This window comes from Odocoileus virginianus, chromosome 11 (assembly GCF_023699985.2).
Source record: "Odocoileus virginianus isolate 20LAN1187 ecotype Illinois chromosome 11, Ovbor_1.2, whole genome shotgun sequence".
In the NCBI taxonomy this organism is placed as follows: Eukaryota; Metazoa; Chordata; class Mammalia; order Artiodactyla; family Cervidae; genus Odocoileus; species Odocoileus virginianus.
In genome coordinates, this window is record NC_069684.1 from 59,610,065 (window position 1) to 59,627,831 (window position 17,767).

At 41.8% G+C, this 17,767-nt stretch overlaps 1 pseudogene; it reads right to left on the reverse strand.

Annotated features, from left to right (window-relative positions):
* Window positions 1-14,017: 14,017 nt before the first annotated feature.
* On the reverse strand, window positions 14,018-15,442 carry LOC110128342 (RWD domain-containing protein 2A pseudogene; annotated as a pseudogene).
* Window positions 15,443-17,767: the final 2,325 nt, after the last annotated feature.

A 17,767-nucleotide genomic window follows, 5' to 3' on the forward strand; every position in this document is an offset into this window, starting at 1 on the left:
TTGGCAGGCAGATTCTTTACCATGGAGCCCCCAGGGAAGCCCCTCATGTCATCATTTTAATACCGTCTTGCAAATCAGTGACTCAGAAGCCAGGCTGTAATTCCCCTGGGGACTGTGGTGAGGGCAGCAGAGACTTGCAACCCCCCAGCAAGGAGCGTAAAGGGCTTTCGTATCTGCAGTCACAGTGATAGATGTGGGAGGAGTGTGAGTTACAACCAAGTGGAGGAAGTTGAAATGCAGAATCACAGTGGGGGTGACGTTGGTTGTGACACAGGGCATCTCAGTAGTGTTCAGTTCAGTCGCTCAGTCGTGTCCAACTCTTTGTGACCCATGAACCACAACACGCGCCAGGCCTCCCTGCCCATCACCAACTCCAGGAGTCTACCCAAACTCATGTCCATTGAGTCGATGATGCCATCCAACCATCTCATCCTCTGTTGTCCCCTTCTTCTCCTGCCCTCAATCTTTCCCAGCATCAGGGTCCTTTCAAGTGAGTCAGCTCTTCGCATCATGTGGCCAAAATTTTGGAGTTTCAGCTTCAACATCAGTCCTTCCAATGAACACCCAGGACTGATCTCCTTTAGGATGGACTGGTTGGATCTCCTTGCAGTCCAAGGGACTCTCAGGAGTCTTCTCCAACATCACAGTTTGGTCCCAGGTTATTCTAGAGCTGGGGGAATTTGGAAGCAAATGGATCAGTGGTGCAAACTACTCTTCCTTTCGAAACTTAAGACTGGTGGTAGTCTTGTCATGGGTGGGACTGGAAGCTACCACCCTTTTGGGTGTTAAGAAGAATGACACAAAAACTCTCGGAAAAGTTAACTGATCAGTAGGTCAGGAATGACACTGTCTGACCTTGGTGTTCCCAGTATGAAAACTCGGTTTGGCACCTCTTACATCCGAATATGCCTGAAGCAGGGCTTTGTCTTCCAGGTGACAGCTTTCGTGAATCTCTAAGCAGCAACAAAGGATTATAAGCAATAATGACAAAGAGTCCTGTACCAGATACACAGTGTAGTGAGCAGGAGGTGATCACAGAAGCATGTGTTGGTCTGCAGTGGGGTGTGTTTAAGCATCTTAGGATCAGACCTGTGGTTCCTATCTCTAGATAGTTTTCACTGTTTAATCTCATTTCATTTTCTGAAATGCATTCATCATATTCTTGTATAAAAGCTACAGAGAAATATTGGTTATTTTTTATAATTTTACCTTTAAAAATGTATTTATTTTAATTGGAGGATAATTAAAATATTTTGATGGTTTTTGTCGTATAACAACATGAATCAGCCTCAGGTATACATGTGACCCCCATCCTGAATCCCCCTCTCACCTCCCTCCTACAGTTCTACCTCGTAATGTGAGTGTGTATGTTTGCATTATGTCATATATAGAGAGGTGTTTGACATGTTTTACTATACAGAATAGTAGTTATCACAGCCTTTATTTTCATGTATAGCTCCAAATTATAGTGTGTTTTTTTTGTATGTGTGGATCTGTGGTTATAAACACTGATGATCTTTACACAGGCTGAAAAATTATGCAACTAATTGAAATATAGGTTTTGGGTAAAAAATAAAAGCAAATATCAATGTGATGTTTTCCAGTTGCAGGTGCTCTAGTATTTGTCTGTCCACAACCAGGCAGCCCAAGGATGTAGAAATTGTTGCTGGATCTAGGGATCTCGTTTATGCTATCTCGTTTATGCTCGTTACTATGTCCTACACACCAACAAAGAGAAAATATATGCTATTCCTGCAAGCAAAGCAGCAGCTGGACACTCAGGAGAAAAGTTTTAGAAGCGAATGCAGGGGAGTATGGAGGGAGCAGGATAGTTGGTCATTTCAGAAACAAGAAAAAGGAGGGATGGGAGCATGGAGGTTATATATTAATACTTTAAATGCCTTTTTCCCGAAGCAGAACATATAGAAGGGATGATGAGAAGATGAAACTTGGCTCTTTACAGATGTGCCGGTTCCGCTGATAGGAGTAAAGGATTTTGTTGACTGGTGTGAGGCTTAAAGAATACTTATTGGTTCTTGGGCTTTCTGTGGAGAATTTCTCTGGAACCTATTTTGAAATCTAAAAAACATTTTATGAGAAAAATAAGGAAAAATGTCAAGGTCTTCAGCAACGTGGCTTGAAAGATACTGGTTTATAAATAATATTACAGATGGAGTATTTGCAAGGTTGAAAATAGATTATTATTAAGTTATCCTAATGGATAGCAGGAGAAATTGAAGCCATTATAAAACAATATATTTAAAGACGATTCAGGGTTTCAGCTGACCTTAGCAAGGCAGTTGCAGACAGCTCCAGAGATAATCTTTCTATATGTTTCTTGGAGGGGGAGGTGAGTTATGAGGGAAGATTCATCTTTGACTGAAAAAGGATTCATTCTTGGCAGTGAACCAGCATCTTAGATCAAAGAAAACGAGATCATGCTGGGGAAAAAGAGCTATGTTCCCCAGAGGGCACTGCAACTTTATCTTCATCGTCTTATTGATTTCACCAAGAAAGATAAAGAAAACACCTTATCTGCAGTCAATCTGGGGTGATGACAATCTGGACCTTTATTATATAATTTTCTATACTTGTCTATAATTGGAAAATTTAAAAAACAGAATTGTATAGTTGATTAAAACAGAATCATGATACAAGAATCTCTTACATTTTACACTTCGTCCGTGTATGAGTATAAAAAAGTGTCAGAATGGGACTTCCCTGGCGGTCCAGTGCAGGAGATGCAGGTTCAATCTCTGCTTGGAGAATTAAGACCCCATGTGCTGCACAGAGCAGCCAGAAATAAAAAAAAAAAGACAATGTGCAAATGAAAGCCATAGATGAGGAGCTACCATCCCATGTTTTATCATGTTTTTTGCCACCTGAAATGATCGCTGTACATTCACAGTTCTGTTTTTCCCATGTGACCCTCACACTTAGCTGAGCCCTTGATAATGAAACAGCAGTGGAGCCGATAGTGCTCTTGGACCACGTCCTGCGTGCTGGGCCGTGTGTGTCCCAGGACAGGTGGGAGGCAGATGGCCTGCTGGGTCTAGGTGGCCGGCCAGAGCCAGCCTGCCTCCAAGTCTGGCTTGGCTCCCAGCTGGCTGTGTGTTGAGAAGGTTACTTCCTGTTCTGCACCTTAAAATTCCTCATCTGTACAGTGTGGAGGGAAAAAGAGTGGCTGCCTTTTAAATTCTGGAGCTGAAATCACAGTGAAGAGGAAAGGTGTTCATAATGTGTTTAGTACAAAGGGAAGGGGGTCTGATTCTTTATAAGCGCTCAGTAAATACTATCATTATGTAGTAGAGACTCCTGTTCTCAAGGCATCTAACATCTCCTATGTTTCACAGCCCTTTGTACATGGAAACCTTCTACACAGAAAAGACCCTACATTCTTTAAACTATAAAATCTCAGGAGGAAATTTCTCCTAGATCAGCCCCTTTGAGAAACTCAGCATCTTGGTTAAAAATGAAAATGGAAAAAAAAAATTTTTTAACAAGAGCTCAAGATCACAAGGAAATTAATGACATTAAAGAGCATTAAGAAACATACTAATCTGATACATGGCAGAAAGTATTAGCATCATGGACTGGGAAAAGGACTAAGCTAATGGAATGAATATTAATTAAACATTTAAAGAGCTTTCTACTCTGCAGAACATTTATTTGTCCATGAGAACCATGAGAAAGAACAGTCTGTGTTTCTTTTTAATGTTGTTTGAAAGAAGGGAAGGAAAAAACATGTTTGAATGAAGAAGAGAGAAATGACATTTGAGCTGGTTTTGATTTAAGGGGGGAAATTGAAAAAAAAAATTCTTTAAACCAAATGAGCAACCAGTTCCCTCCCTCTCCGTGACAAACAGTGGTGAAGCCCTGCCATCCCTCTTAGATGTGGTCTACCCTGGGATGAATTACCTAATGAATGCATTTCCTGCTCCCCCCCCTTTATTTAACTGGCAAAGATAGTATAGTCTTGAAATAATATCTCATAATATTAGAAGCCGTTCACTAGGCTTCTAATGTCCTCCTATGGAGTCAGACTCCAGCACCTGGGGAAGGTCAAGAGCAGAGCTGACATTAGAGGTGAGCTCAGCGTGAGGCACCATGAGTCTGGTGACGGCCAGGGAAGCACATCCGTTCACGAAGGGGACCCAGCCACTTCCGCCAGTATGCAGGCTAGATGTTCCAGAAAGTGGGGTTTTTACTTGAAATTTTGTAATTTTATTTTATTACTTAAAATTTATTGGGGTCTGGTTGATTTACAGTGTTGTATTTCTTTGTGCTATACAGAAAAGTGAATCAATTATCCAGATACCCACTCCTTTTTAGATTCTGTTCCCACACAGAGCACTAAGTATCGTTCCCTGTGCTGTGGTAGGCCCTTATAATTATCTGTTTTATATCCTGTAGTGTGTATGTTCAGAGTTGGACATGACTGAAGTGACTTAGCATGCATGCATGCATTGGAGAAGAAAATGGCAATCCATTGCAGTGTTCTTGCCTGCAGAATCCTGGGGACAGAGGAGCCTGGTAGGCTACTGTCTATGGGGTCGCACAGAGTCAGACAAGACTGAAGCAACTTAGCATGCATGCATGCATTGGAGAAGAAAATGGCAATCCAATTCCAGTGTTCTTGCCTGGAGAATCCTGGGGACAGAGGAGCCTGGTGGGCTACTGTCTATGGGGTCGCACAGACTCAGACATGACTGAAGCAACTTAGCATGCATGCATGCATTGGAGAAGAAAATGGCAATCCAATTCCAGTGTTCTTGCCTGGAGAATCCTGGGGACAGAGGAGCCTGGTGGGCTACTGTCTATGGGGTCGCACAGTCTCAGACATGACTGAAGCGACTTAGCAGCAGCAGCAGCAGCAGTGTGTATGTGTCAGCCCCAAATGTTCTAGGAATTGGGATTTTTATTTGAAATCTCATGATTTTAAAGTCTTAAAAAACAAAAAAAGCTAAACATCATTTTGTCTGTTGATTTTTTAAAAACAGCTACCCCAATATAACATGGCTATATGACTTTGATTTTTCAGTTATGACTTGGGACATAAAAAAGACTGTCCATATATATCACTTTGCAGACAAACTGGGTGGCTCTCTGTTTGCTGACTATGGCCAGTGCTGTCCTGTATCTGCTGGCTTTTCTTGTATTACCAAAGGTTTTTCTACATCCATTGTCTGACAGTCTAAATTCCGGTTTGCACAGATGCCAAGATCACCTGAAACTTGATGCAGTTACTTTCAATTGGAAGCAACATTTCCAACCCAAATCCTTAAAGCATTTTTTACATCTCTTATGATATTCTACAAATATCTACCTTGTGCTTTAAGTATTTGCATACAGGCTTTAGGGGCATATTCTAGCCAATTTTGTACCAGCAAAAATAATGCTCATGTAGTGCATGCTACAAAATTGTAACCACTGTTTTCTTTTGGTCTATTTTCTCCCACTCTTCTCCACAAAAATATGACAAAGTAATTTATTAGACTCTAAGATGGGAACAGCAAAATAGCTACCCACCAGCAGAGGGAGAAGATAAAAGCTTACCAAACCATTCCCATTGCTTTAAGAGCATTAAATATTTTCATTGTTGTTTAATCCTTGCTATTTTGATAGAGAAAATACAGTATCTTGATATTTTGAAAATACTAAAAGAAAAGATGTTCTATTTATTCAGATTTAACCTATATCTGGGCAACAGGCTGGGGACGTATTTATAATAGGTCGTATGATAGTAATATCAAATGTGTATACCAATGGTTATTCTAAGCACTGTATAAATTTTAATTCATTTAATCCTTAGGAAAGACAATGGTGTATAGACTATTATGATTCTGATGTTACAGAAGATAAAACTGAGAATTAAATATTGGGTAGCTGGCCTGTAATCACAGAAGTACTAAGAGGCACAGACAGCATGCAAACCCTCTCCTAACTTCTTGTTGCTGGTGTTGTTTAGTCGCTAAATTGTGTTGGACTCTGCAACCCCATTGACTAAAGCCTGCCAGGCTCCTCTGGCCATGGGATTCTCCATGCAAGAATACTGGAGTGAGTTGCCAGGCCCTCCTACAAGGGGTTTTCCTGACCAGGGATCAAACCTATGTTGCCTGGTTGACTGGCAGATTCCTTACCGTTTTGCCACCTGGGAAGCCCTGTTTTTCTTTAAAAGCTCTGACTCAGCACCTCCCGAAACAGTTCTTCCAAAATCTGTACTGTTTGTGGATACAACTTTTTCAGCAGTGGGCTTCTTATCACATTTGGGCACAGGTAGGACTTTATAAAGCTCAGAATATCAGTGGCAATTCCTCTCCAGCTTAGAAGTTGAGTTTAAAATTTCCTTTGAAGCATTTTACCAGGCAGGCATGTGTTATTTTGCAGATGAATAATTTTTGAAAATAATTTGAGTTTGGAATTTTGATGGTTTGGGGGTACCTTGGAACCACAATCAGTGTGGTATTTCGTTGATTATTTTTTGTTCTCCCTTCACAGTAGATCTGAGCCCAAACACCTTCTAAGAATAAAGTTTTATAAAGGAGATTTTTACTTACTGAAAAATGTTTTACTTACTGAAAAATGCATCTGATGTTCAGTGAACATTAGTGCATAAGATGGATGAAGAAGTAGACGGTTCAGCAATATCTTAAAGCCAAGATGGCAGGTGTTTCATCGTAACAATTACTGGAGAAAATTCTTTTGCTTGTATATTCCTAAACTTGCTTGGAGACTTTCATATTTCTGGCTTTGTTTATCATTTCTTGGAATAAAAATTATTCTGCTGTTCTTAACAGATTTGGAAAACTCATTGTGTTGAATTATTAAACACGTTCAGTAAAAACAAGGGGAATGCTGGGGAGACTGGAAGATCTCAGGAGGCTTCCTTGTAATTCCTTGGCCCCACCCCCCCCCCCCTCCCCCATTGTGAAAGGAAACGAAAGAAGCCTGGTAAACTGACTCAGAAGAGCTATTCACAAAGCAACATCTGTCTGGGTGATAGTAATACATTCCGTATTTTACCTACTAACTTCTCGAGAAGTCCTCTCTTCCCTCCAGGGTGTCATCTCTCATGACATGTGGGTCAGTCACACTCCTCCTTTGTATTCTAGCATCCTGTCTTTTATTACCATATGCTCCAGTAGCGCATCTCCTCTTTACCCCACCAGGACATCTTTCCCGTCTACATGTCTGGTGCGTGACAGTCTTTCCCATTTAATGTTGTTCAAGGAGGGACGTCTCTTTCCAGCATGCATTCAATTTGTGACATTTTTCTGTCCTTGGGGCATCTACATTTCAACTATATTTCCCCAGAACGGATTACTCTTACTGTGAATGTTTTGAACTTTTGTTTAGCAGAACAAAAGTTCCAGTGTTGTTTTGCTACTATAATGTTTGTTTTGTTACTAACGATTTATCATCAGATTTATCATTTTATTTTGATAAAGATAAATGATAAGATATTTTGATAAAGATAAATGATAAGACTTTTCATTTTATTTTGGCATGTTGTATTAGGATGCTAGATAAAAATTCTCTTTGCATATCTTGGGGGCGGGGCGTGCTGGAGGAGATTGGCAGGGGAGGTGGGTTATCTCCTTTTCACATTAGGTAGAGATTTTGTTGCAGGAAGGAGGAGCCCTTCCAGGGCCTGAGTGGGCCCTCGGAAATTTAGCACTCGGAAATGAATTGTCCAAGGAGACACATGATAAAGCAAGAGCGCCAGGGAAGCCCCTTTAATGAGAAGGGGTGCCCATGTAGAGAGCAGCGGGGTCAGGGAACCCAGGAGGACGGCTCCGCCACGTGGCTCGCAGTCTCTGGTTTTATGGTAATAAGGTTAGTTTCCAGGTTGTTTCAGGCCAATCATTCTGACTCTGGGTCTGTCTGGTGGCATGCTCATTGGTCAGCCAAGATGGATTCCAGCGAGGATTCTGGGAAGCTGTTAGGATGTATGAACTGGTGTCTCCTCTCTCCTTTCGAACTTTCCTGAATTATTCCAGTTGGTGGGAGCTTGTTAGTTTTAAGTTCCTTACCAGGACCTACTGTTTAAGGTAACTCATGCAAGTGATCACTGTGGTGTCTGGCCAGGCCAGGCGGTTTCAGTCAGTGGTTCCCCTAACAACTTGATGTTCCTAAGTGGTAAAGAACCCAGCTGCTAATGCAGGAGACATAAGAGATGGGGGTTTGATCCCTGGGTTGGAAAGATCTGCTGGGGGTATTCTTGCCTAGAGAATCCCATGGACAGAGGAGCCTGGTGGGCTACGGTCTATAGAGTCACACAGAAACATGATGAAGGGACTGCTCAGGCCAAAGGAACTTTCCCTCTTTGCCTTTTCAGTTTCTACCTTGTTATCATTCCCTGGAAGCGTCCTGTTTACTGTAAGTAATCTCATGGCCACAAAGGGAAAAAAAAATTGTGTGTGTGTGTTTGTGTGTGTCTGTGTATTTAGTGGGGATTAGAAGAAGGAGAGAAGGAGAAAAGACTTGGTTATGCCTACTGTGTGATAAACATGCTAATATGTGCTTTCATAGTTTAATTCTCATTTCATTGATCCTCTGATAAAAGCAGAGACTCTGAAGCTAAAATGTTTGCTTAGTTTCCCAGCTTCACCGTTTACTAGCTGTATAACCTTGGGGACTTCTCTCAATCTCTCTGGGATCCAATTTCTTTTGTTTATAAAATATGAACATTATTATATGTGAAAAGCGTTGTTGTGGAGTTCAGTCAAGTTAAATTCAAACCAGAGTATTCAATTTTGGTTCACTTAGCTTAGTACCTGATGTTTGCTCCAGAATCTTTTAGCGGTTATAACTCCTTAAATGGGTATGAAATGTGTAACTGCACCCATCTTCAAAGATGAAATAGCTCAGTGGAAGAGTGTAAAGGAATTTCTCTGTTATTGAATACCCTATAAGTGACAGTGATGGAATCAAGATCAAAGTATGTGTTTGAGTGAAGATACAGATTGGGCTACTGTGAGAGAAACATGAAATATTATGCTAGAAAATGACAGCCATTTTAGATCATCTATAAAAGTCTAAGCTGGTAGATTTCAGGGACCCACAATTCTTCATTTTTGAGGTCTGCCCTTGTTTGCACAGTCTAAGAGTGCAAAGGTCAGGAGGAAGGGCATGCCCTGCCTTTAACAGGGTGGTTCTTAAGTTCAGGTTTGCACATTAGGATCACTGGGGGAAGTCTTTACCAAACATTGATCCTCAGTCCTCTCCTCAGAGGTTCTGACTCAGTTGATCTGATAGAAGGTTTTTCTTTTTTTTTTCTTTTTTTAAGCAGATTAAAAAAAATTTTTTTTAATTGAAGGATAATTGCTTTACAGAATTTTGCTGTTTTCTGTCAAACCTCAACATGAATCAGCCATAGGTATACATATATCCCCTCTTTTTGAGACTCCCCCTCCTTTTTGAGACTCCCTCCCCTCTCCCTCCCCATCCCACCCCTCTAGGTTGATACAGAGCCCCAGTTTGAGTTTCCTGAGCCATACAGTAAATTCCCGTTGGCTGTCTGTTTTACATGTGGTAATGTATGTTTCCATGTTACTCTTTCCATACATCTCACCCTCTCCCCCTCTCTCCCCATGTCCATAAGTCTATTCTCTATGTCTGTTTCTCTGTTGCTGCCCTGTAAATAAATTCTTCACTACCATTTTTCTGTATTCCAAATATGTGTGTTAGAATGCGATATTTATCTTTCTCTTTCTGACTCACTTCACTCTGTATAATAGGTTCTAGGTTCATCCACCTCATCAGAACTGACTCAAATGCATTCCTTTTTATGACTAATATTCCATTGTGTATATGTACCACCACTTTTTTTATCCACTCATCTGTTGATGGACATCTAGGTTGCTTTCATGTTCTAGCTATTGTAAATAGTGCTGCAATGAACAGTGAGATACATGTGTCTTTTTCAACCCTGGTTTCCTCAGGGTGTATACCTAGGAGTGGGATTACTGGGTCATATGGTGGTTTTATTCCTAATTTTTTTAAGGAATCTCCATACTGTCTTCCATAGTGGCTGTATCAATTTACATTGTCACCAACAGTGCAAGAGTGTTCCCTTTTCTCCACACCCTCTCCAGTGTTTATTGTTTGTAGACTTTTTGATGATGACCATTCTGACCAGTGTGAGCTGATATATCATTGTGGTTTTGATTTGTATTTCTCTAACAATGAGCTATGTTGAGCATCTTTTCATGTGTTTGTTAGCCATCTGTATGTCTTCTTTGGAGAAATGTCTGTTTAGGTATTTCCCCCACTTTTTGATAAGGTTATTTGTTTTTCTAGCACTGAGTTGTATGAGCTGCTTGTATATTTTAGAAATTAACCCTTTGTCAGTTGTTTCATTTGCTATTATTTTCTCCCATTATGAGGTTCGTCTTTTCACTTTGCTTATAGTTTCCTTTCCTGTACAGAAGCTTTAAAGTTTAATAAGGCCCCACTTGTTTGCTTTTGTTTTTATTTCTGTTACTCTAGGCGGTGGGTCATAGAGGGTCTTGCTTGATTTATGTCATCAAGTGTTCTGCTTATGTTTTCCTCTAAGAGTTTTATAGTTTCTGGTCTTACATTTAGGTCTCTAATCCATTTTGAGTTTATCTTTGTGTGTGGTGTTAGGGAGTGTTCTAACTTCATTCTTTTACATGCAGTTGTCCAGTTTTCCCAGCACCATTTATTGAAGAGGCTGTCTTCACCTCATCGTATATTCTTGCCTGCTTTGTCAAAAATAAGGTACCCATAGGTGCATGGGTTTATTTCTGGGCTTTCTCTCTTATTCCATTGGTCTATATTTCTGTTTTTGTGACAGTACCATACTGTCTTGATGACTGTAGCTTTGTAGTGTAATCTGAAGTCAGGAAGGTTAATTCCTCCAGCTCCATTCTTCTTTCTCAAGACTGCTTTAGCTATTCAGGGTCTTTTGTGTTTCCATATGAACTGTGAAACTTTTTGTTCTAATTCTGTGAGAAATGCCATTGGTAATTTGATAGGGATCGCGTTGAATCTGCAGATTGTAAACAGATGTTTTAATAGCTTCCTATTCACTGTACTAGCAAGGCAGGGATTCTTGAATATTGGACTCTAACTTGAGACCTTCACTGTGATGGTCCAGGAGGGATTTTCCAGCTTAGTTCCTTGTGGTGACTCAGGCATTCAAGCTCATTCTGTCTCGTGGCTCCTTCATCCGCTCTGATGGTTTGTCATCCTTTACTTCAGTCAGCACAGAGCAGGCACATCTGTTTTCTAAAAGCCTCAGGCTTAAGAATCAAATGTCACCCAGTTCTCAGACCATAGCAAGAAGATCTGGGAAAACAGATCTTGATTTTGTAGCTTCCCCCAGTGAACCTCAATCACTCTAGAAGAGGGAGAGGGGTTTGAATCAATAACAATCCACCCTTACCTTAACATCTCATTTATAGTCTAGAGAAGTATTTATTTATTAATATTTTTCTCTTAATATTATGCACAATTTAGCCCTTTATTTGTGCTTTATTTTCAGTGTTTCTGTCCTCAGAATCCATAATCCTTGTTTCTTCCCCACCCCACTCCCCAATATAATTAAATAATGTTTTCCTTCCAGATTCAGCTAATTGGACTTTCTTATAAAATCTTTTTAGGTTACTTGAGAAATTTTGTTCTAAATCCATCTACTCTCCCTTTGAATTACTTGATAAAAATTATCACAAGAAATTGCTACATTTCTAACGTTGCCTTATGACTATAAATCATTTAATTCCTTTGTTAGTGTTCCTTTTTCATGTTTATTTTCATGATTTAATTAGGTACTAAATGCCTAAAACTTACATTAGCTCATGCTTAGTTTTTTTCTTCTCTGGCACTTAGGTTTTAGCCTTTCTACAAAGTAGGTGGACAGGTTCATTTGATATACATATACAAACACATATCCATGGACACTTACACCAATAATGAATAGCTTTAACTGGTATATTTAATATATACTACTTTAGGGATATAGTTGAAATGTAATATTGGTCTCCTACTCTCCATTTAAATTGCATTCAGCAGGAAAATTGTTTCCCTGCTACTAAATAAAAACTATGGCAGGCCTCATGGTTTTTATTTATTTTTTTACTTTGGGACTCTATGGGAGAAGGCAAGGGTGGGATATTCTGAGAGAATAGCATTGAAACAAGTATACTATCAAGGGTGAAACAGATCACTAGTCCAGGTTGGATGCATGAGACAAGTGCTCCGGGCTGGTGCACTGGGAAGACCCAGAGGGATTGGATGGGGAGGGAGGCGGGAGAGGGAATCGTGATGGGGAACACATGTAAGTCCATGAATGATTCATGTCAATGTATGGCAAAAACCACTACAATATTGTAAAGTAATTAGCCTCCAACTAATTAAAAAAAAATTCATTTTGGCCACTCTGTGCTGCATGTGAGATCTTACTTTTCTGACCAGGGATTGAACTCATGTCTCTGCAGTGAGAGCACTGAGTCTTAATCACTAGACCATGAGGGAACCCCCTCATGAATTTTATGATCAAACTTAAGAGAAAAACTTCATGTTCTTTTTATGCACAAAACACTCAGATTTTTTTAAAAAAATTCAGTTTCTTATTCAGTATATTAATCTTCTTTTATCTTCACTCAAGGATGTTGCAGCTTTCTTGTCTCCCAGGATGTGATTATAAGAGGATGAGATGAAGGGGAGGGATGAAGGGCTAGTGTCTTTCTCTTCCTCTGGGTACCGTGCCTCTGTGTACCATCATTGCCTCTCATTTTCCATCCAGGGAAAAGAAACCTGATTTTGAGAACACTCACACTTACATAAGACCATATAGATCACTCTCTATAGGCATTAATTATTTCCTATTTTGCTCTATTATACTTCATAGTAATTTTCCTTTTATACTCTCTTGTCACTTACTTATATTTCCATCTTCCTAATGTGCTCTCAGAACTCTCCTTTAAAAATTTTACTCCTTTTCTCAGAAAAGCATGGAGTTTCCTGAGCTTAAAAAAGTTTCTTTCCTCCTTCCCAGTAGACAGTCAAGAAGAATGATGTTTTCTCTCTTATTTTTGTACATCTGGTGCATCAGAGTTTCTTATGCCTTTATCATTGGATTTCTCTCACAGTGTCTAAGATCAAAGTGTTCCCTTTTATATACCTGGTGTTTTCTTTGCTCGCTACACTATGTACCTTGCATTCTTTGAAACTTTCTTTTAACCAACAGTCTATGTCGTTTTTGAATGAGGCCAGCAGGTTTCTACTCTGCTCCCCTGTCTAGGTCTCTTCTTTCATTGTAGGTGGCCAGCTCTTTCTACTTGGTCATCCTGCCTTTGGCTCCAAAGAAGCAGCACCCTTCGCTTTGTGAGGCTATTCCATTGTATCCCCAAAACCAGTCCTGGCATTATGGCCCCACAGGCAAATTCCTACTTTTGCCTTTCAACCTAGGATTCTCTATTTAAGTCTCTTCAAGTTCAGAAAATTCTTTTTTTTCCTCCATGTATGAAACCATCACTCTTTCTTTCTCTCATCCCAAGTTTTTAAACCTTTTGTTCAGCAGATGGATTGCTATTTCTCTTCTCTTGCTAAATAAACTTTATCATCACTTCTACCTGTTATTCATCAATTTTGTATTTCATGTGATGTTTATGGTTTGGGACTCTTCCTACAACTTCAGCCTGCTGTATATACCTTTGCGTGATTAAGAGTTTCAGAGCATCTTATTTCTTGTGATGCCTTATAAAACTTCCTTTTTATTTGGCACATCAGGCAGAAAGCACTATGTTCTCCCATTCAGACAGTCAGTAATCACTTTTCTGTTCTTTATTATCTTAGCAATATATCACTGTTTCTCTTTCCATAACACAGAGGTATTTTATTTTACTGAGGGTAAATCTATACAGCTATCATTTTCTAAAAGTCTTCAAGACTTTGTGCATAATTTTTAGATATTTTTTGTCTACATTTAAACAGATGGATTCCTGTTTTTTATGTTATTCTTTTTTTTTTAATTTTTGCTTTTTTATTTTTTTTATTTTTTTAATTTTTTTTAGACTGACAGGCTTTTATTAGTTTACCACAAAATAGTTTTCAATTAACACCAGAACATAGAGGTAACATTGCCATCACACTGTTACAAAGTTAAAAGGCTTATGTGTTTGTTTCAATACCAGGGAAAAATACTGGAGCTAGGTTCCCCACCAACGATGCTAACCAGCTACTGGTCCTTTTATTTTGCTCTTATTAATAGAAATATAACTTAGTGAGCTTAGTTATGTAGGCCTCTTCACAGAGGCCTCTTCATAGCTTCCTAGGAGTCAGAACTTTTGCTTTCGATACCGAATAATATCTGGAAAACATGCTCACTTTTGTGTTTTTTGAGAAATTCCAAGAACTAGCCCAGATTCATGTGATAGTCATTCCTCAAGCCGTAGTCACCGTGGGCCTCAAGGAGTAATTCTTCAAAAGAATGGAAAAGGCGCAGGTCTTGCCCGTCTCCTTCTGTTTCAATACTCTCCGCATGCTTACAGGAAATGTGCTTCCAGTTGGGGTACCTGATTGTGTGCCAGAATTCCTCACAGTGCTCTTTGAAGCCCTCCACACAGATTATCCCTGGCTTTCCCGTCATGCAAAATCCTGTCACGTCCAACCTTTTCCCGACCTCCAGGATCTTTTTCCGGAGGTCCTGCTGATATATATGGTGGCTGTAGATCCACATTCGGAGGAAGGTGTTCTTGACTGGTTTTGCTTGTGTCGATGGTTCGTCCACGAGCTTTCTGTTCAGGAAGTAGGAGGTGCTGTTGTCCTGCAACCACTGGATGGCCGCACACACACAGAGCTCCCCTGGATCAAAAGTCCCGACGTAAGAAGTGAGGCCTCTGTTGAGAAGCAGCTGCTGCTGTCTATCAAGTTCTGGTGACCGTGCAAACATCTGCAACGCTACATAGGGGTAGCTGTGAGACATGGTTACTTGCAAGTCAATTTTCACCTTGGGCTCCTCGATCTGCAGGGTGATCACAAATTCGATTTTTGGTGGCAGCGCCTCCCTTATGCCGTCCAAGTATCTCTTTATGTTTGTCAGGGCATTGACGTCTTCAAGTTTTACTTCTCCTTGGTTAGGAAACATAGAAAACAGCATTTCCATCTCCAGCAGCTGAAGCTGAAGGCATTCCTTCATTGAAGCCGACATGCTGAGTCGCAATCAACCTGCCAGGAGAACTGGAAAGGCCCAGGGACACTGGGTTTGTCAGCGTCGGCGGTGTCCAGGGAAATTTCCCGCAGTTCCCTCTCCGTGGTAGCCGCTCTGCAGGAGCGCTATTACGCACCGAGAGCTATGGGCACAAAGCGGGACACTTAAACTCTTCCGCTTTATTTCCTGACCCCCAAATCTAGCATACACATCTCCCAAGATGCGTCGTTAAAATTCAGATTCTCTTTTCCCCCGCCCCCCCGCTTCCGATCTAGGTCCAGGTAATCTGGATTTTCAACAAGTGTTCGGAGTTATCCCGTTGCAGATGGCTGGCAAACACTACCTGCGGACACTGCAAGCTTGAATTCTGGGAAGGGCGGCGAGGGGCCCAGCTTCCAAATCCCACCCAGGTGTGGGGCTTGGGCGGCGGTGTCCGCAGCGACCAGAGAGGCCCGCAGTATTGGCGAGGTTCCGGGGTCTTCTGGGCCCCGCCACGCTCCACGCCAGTTGCAGCCCCCGCGGACTCTGCGCCACCGACCCCTGCCGGGTGGGCCTTTCGCCTCTCCCAGGAGCCACTCCGGACCCGGACGGCAAATGTGAGTCCCGACAATTTGGATTTGGATCCACCTGGCTTCTGCCCCCTGGGGTTCTGCCTTAATGACAGGGGTCTTCCAAGTAAATAAAATGACGTTTAATGCGGGGAGGGCAGGAGCGGCTCCAGAAAGCTTCCCAGAAGAAAACGTTTGGGAGATGAACCTCGAGAGTAGAGAAGTAGGATGCCGGGAACCGCGTGGCGCTCACTGGGGCTGGGACCACCTTGTTAGCGGTCCCGTTTCGGGGCTTGTACCCCCTCCCCACTCGGGACCACTCGGAACCCCGCCTTCCCAGGAACGTGGGCCTGCCACCCTCTGACACCCGAATTTGGAGTCAGGGGCTGCGTTTTTTTTTTTTTTTTTTTTTTTTTTTGGCCGGTCGCAGCGCTCTGAGGGCCCGCGACCCTCAGCCCCAACCCCCGGGCCACCGCGGGGGCCTCACCCTTCCTGGTCATCCAAAGGGAAACAGCCCCAAACCCTCTCGCAACTTTGCAGCGCGGATCTGCAGTTCAGCAGGCGCGAGCCGCGCGTAATTTTTGCTTTTTTAATTTTTTTGGCCATGCCACACAACATGTGGAATCTTAGTTCCCTGACCAGGGATTGAATCCTTGCCTCCTGCATTGGAAGCATGGAATCTTAACCATAGGACCACCAGGGGAATCCCCTCTGGTTTTGATGCAATACTCAGATATCATAGGTAATAATTGCATTTTGATTTCCCTAGTGGCTCCAGAGAAGGCAATGGCACCCACTCCAGTACTCTTGTCTGGAAAATCCCATGGACGGAGGAGCCTGGTAGGCTGCAGCCCATGGGGTCGCGAAGAGTTGGACACGACTGAGCGACTTCACTTTCACTTTTCACTTTCATGCATTGGAGAAGGAAATGGCAACCCACTCCAGTGTTCTTGCCTGGAGAATCCCAGGGACGGGGGAGCCTGGTGGGCTGCCGTCTAGGGGGTCGCACAGTCGGACACGACTGAAGTGACTTATCTGCAGCAGCAGTGGCTCAGTGGTAAGGAATCCACCTGCAGTGCAGGAGATGCAGGTTGGATTTCTGGCTTCGGAAGGTCCTCTGCAGAAGGAAATGGAAGCCACTCCAGTATGCTTGCCTGGGAAATTCCGTGGACAGAGGAGCCTGGTGGGCTACAGTCCACGAGGTCACAAGAGTCAGATAAGACTTAGCGACCAAACCTACCACCAGCAAATGCATTTTATTATTTTTGTCCCAGGACACATTAGCTTCTATAATTTTTCTTTTAATGTCTGCTCTATTATTTTTCTTCCTTTTTTTTTTTTAAAGTGCATCCCCAATTTTCCCAGGTTATTTTTATCCAATTAGTCTGGGCTGTATAGATGCAAAAGCAAAAAAGTCAGCTGACTATACATGGCATTTTACAAAATGTTGAAATTTGAAAGCTATGTAAGGAATAGTCTTTGCTCTCGGAGGGGGAAAAATCACAAGAAAGAAGGGAAGGCATATGCTTAAACCAGGAATTAAATACCAGTGTGGTTTGCACAGAGCCAAAGGTTTATAAGTGGACAGAGGAGAAAGTTGACACTGAAGATATGAGGAAATGCTTCCCAGAGACGGCCGGCCCTGAGTAGCACTGATAATGCAAATATCAGGTCCTCAGATGAACAAGGAAGCAGGGAACAACTGAAGGATGGACTGGCCTGGGCCCCGAGGTCTCTGCTGGCTCACAGGGAATTCAGCGTTCCTGGAGCTTTCATCAGGATGGGTAAATGGATGCCAGTAAGCTGTGAGAGATGGGAATGGAAAAGCACCGGGTGGAGGTCATGAAATTTCTTGCCTGTTGCTGTATGTAGGCATATGAACTTCATTCTTTTTGTGAGAAGAAACTATTAAAGGCAGATAAACAGGGGAATGATTTTGTCAGATAGGATGAGAAGCGGTTGCTGTGAAGGATGCTGTGAAGGATGCTGTGAAGGATACTGTGAAGGCAGTAGCGATGAAGAGTCAGCCAGGTGCATTATGAAG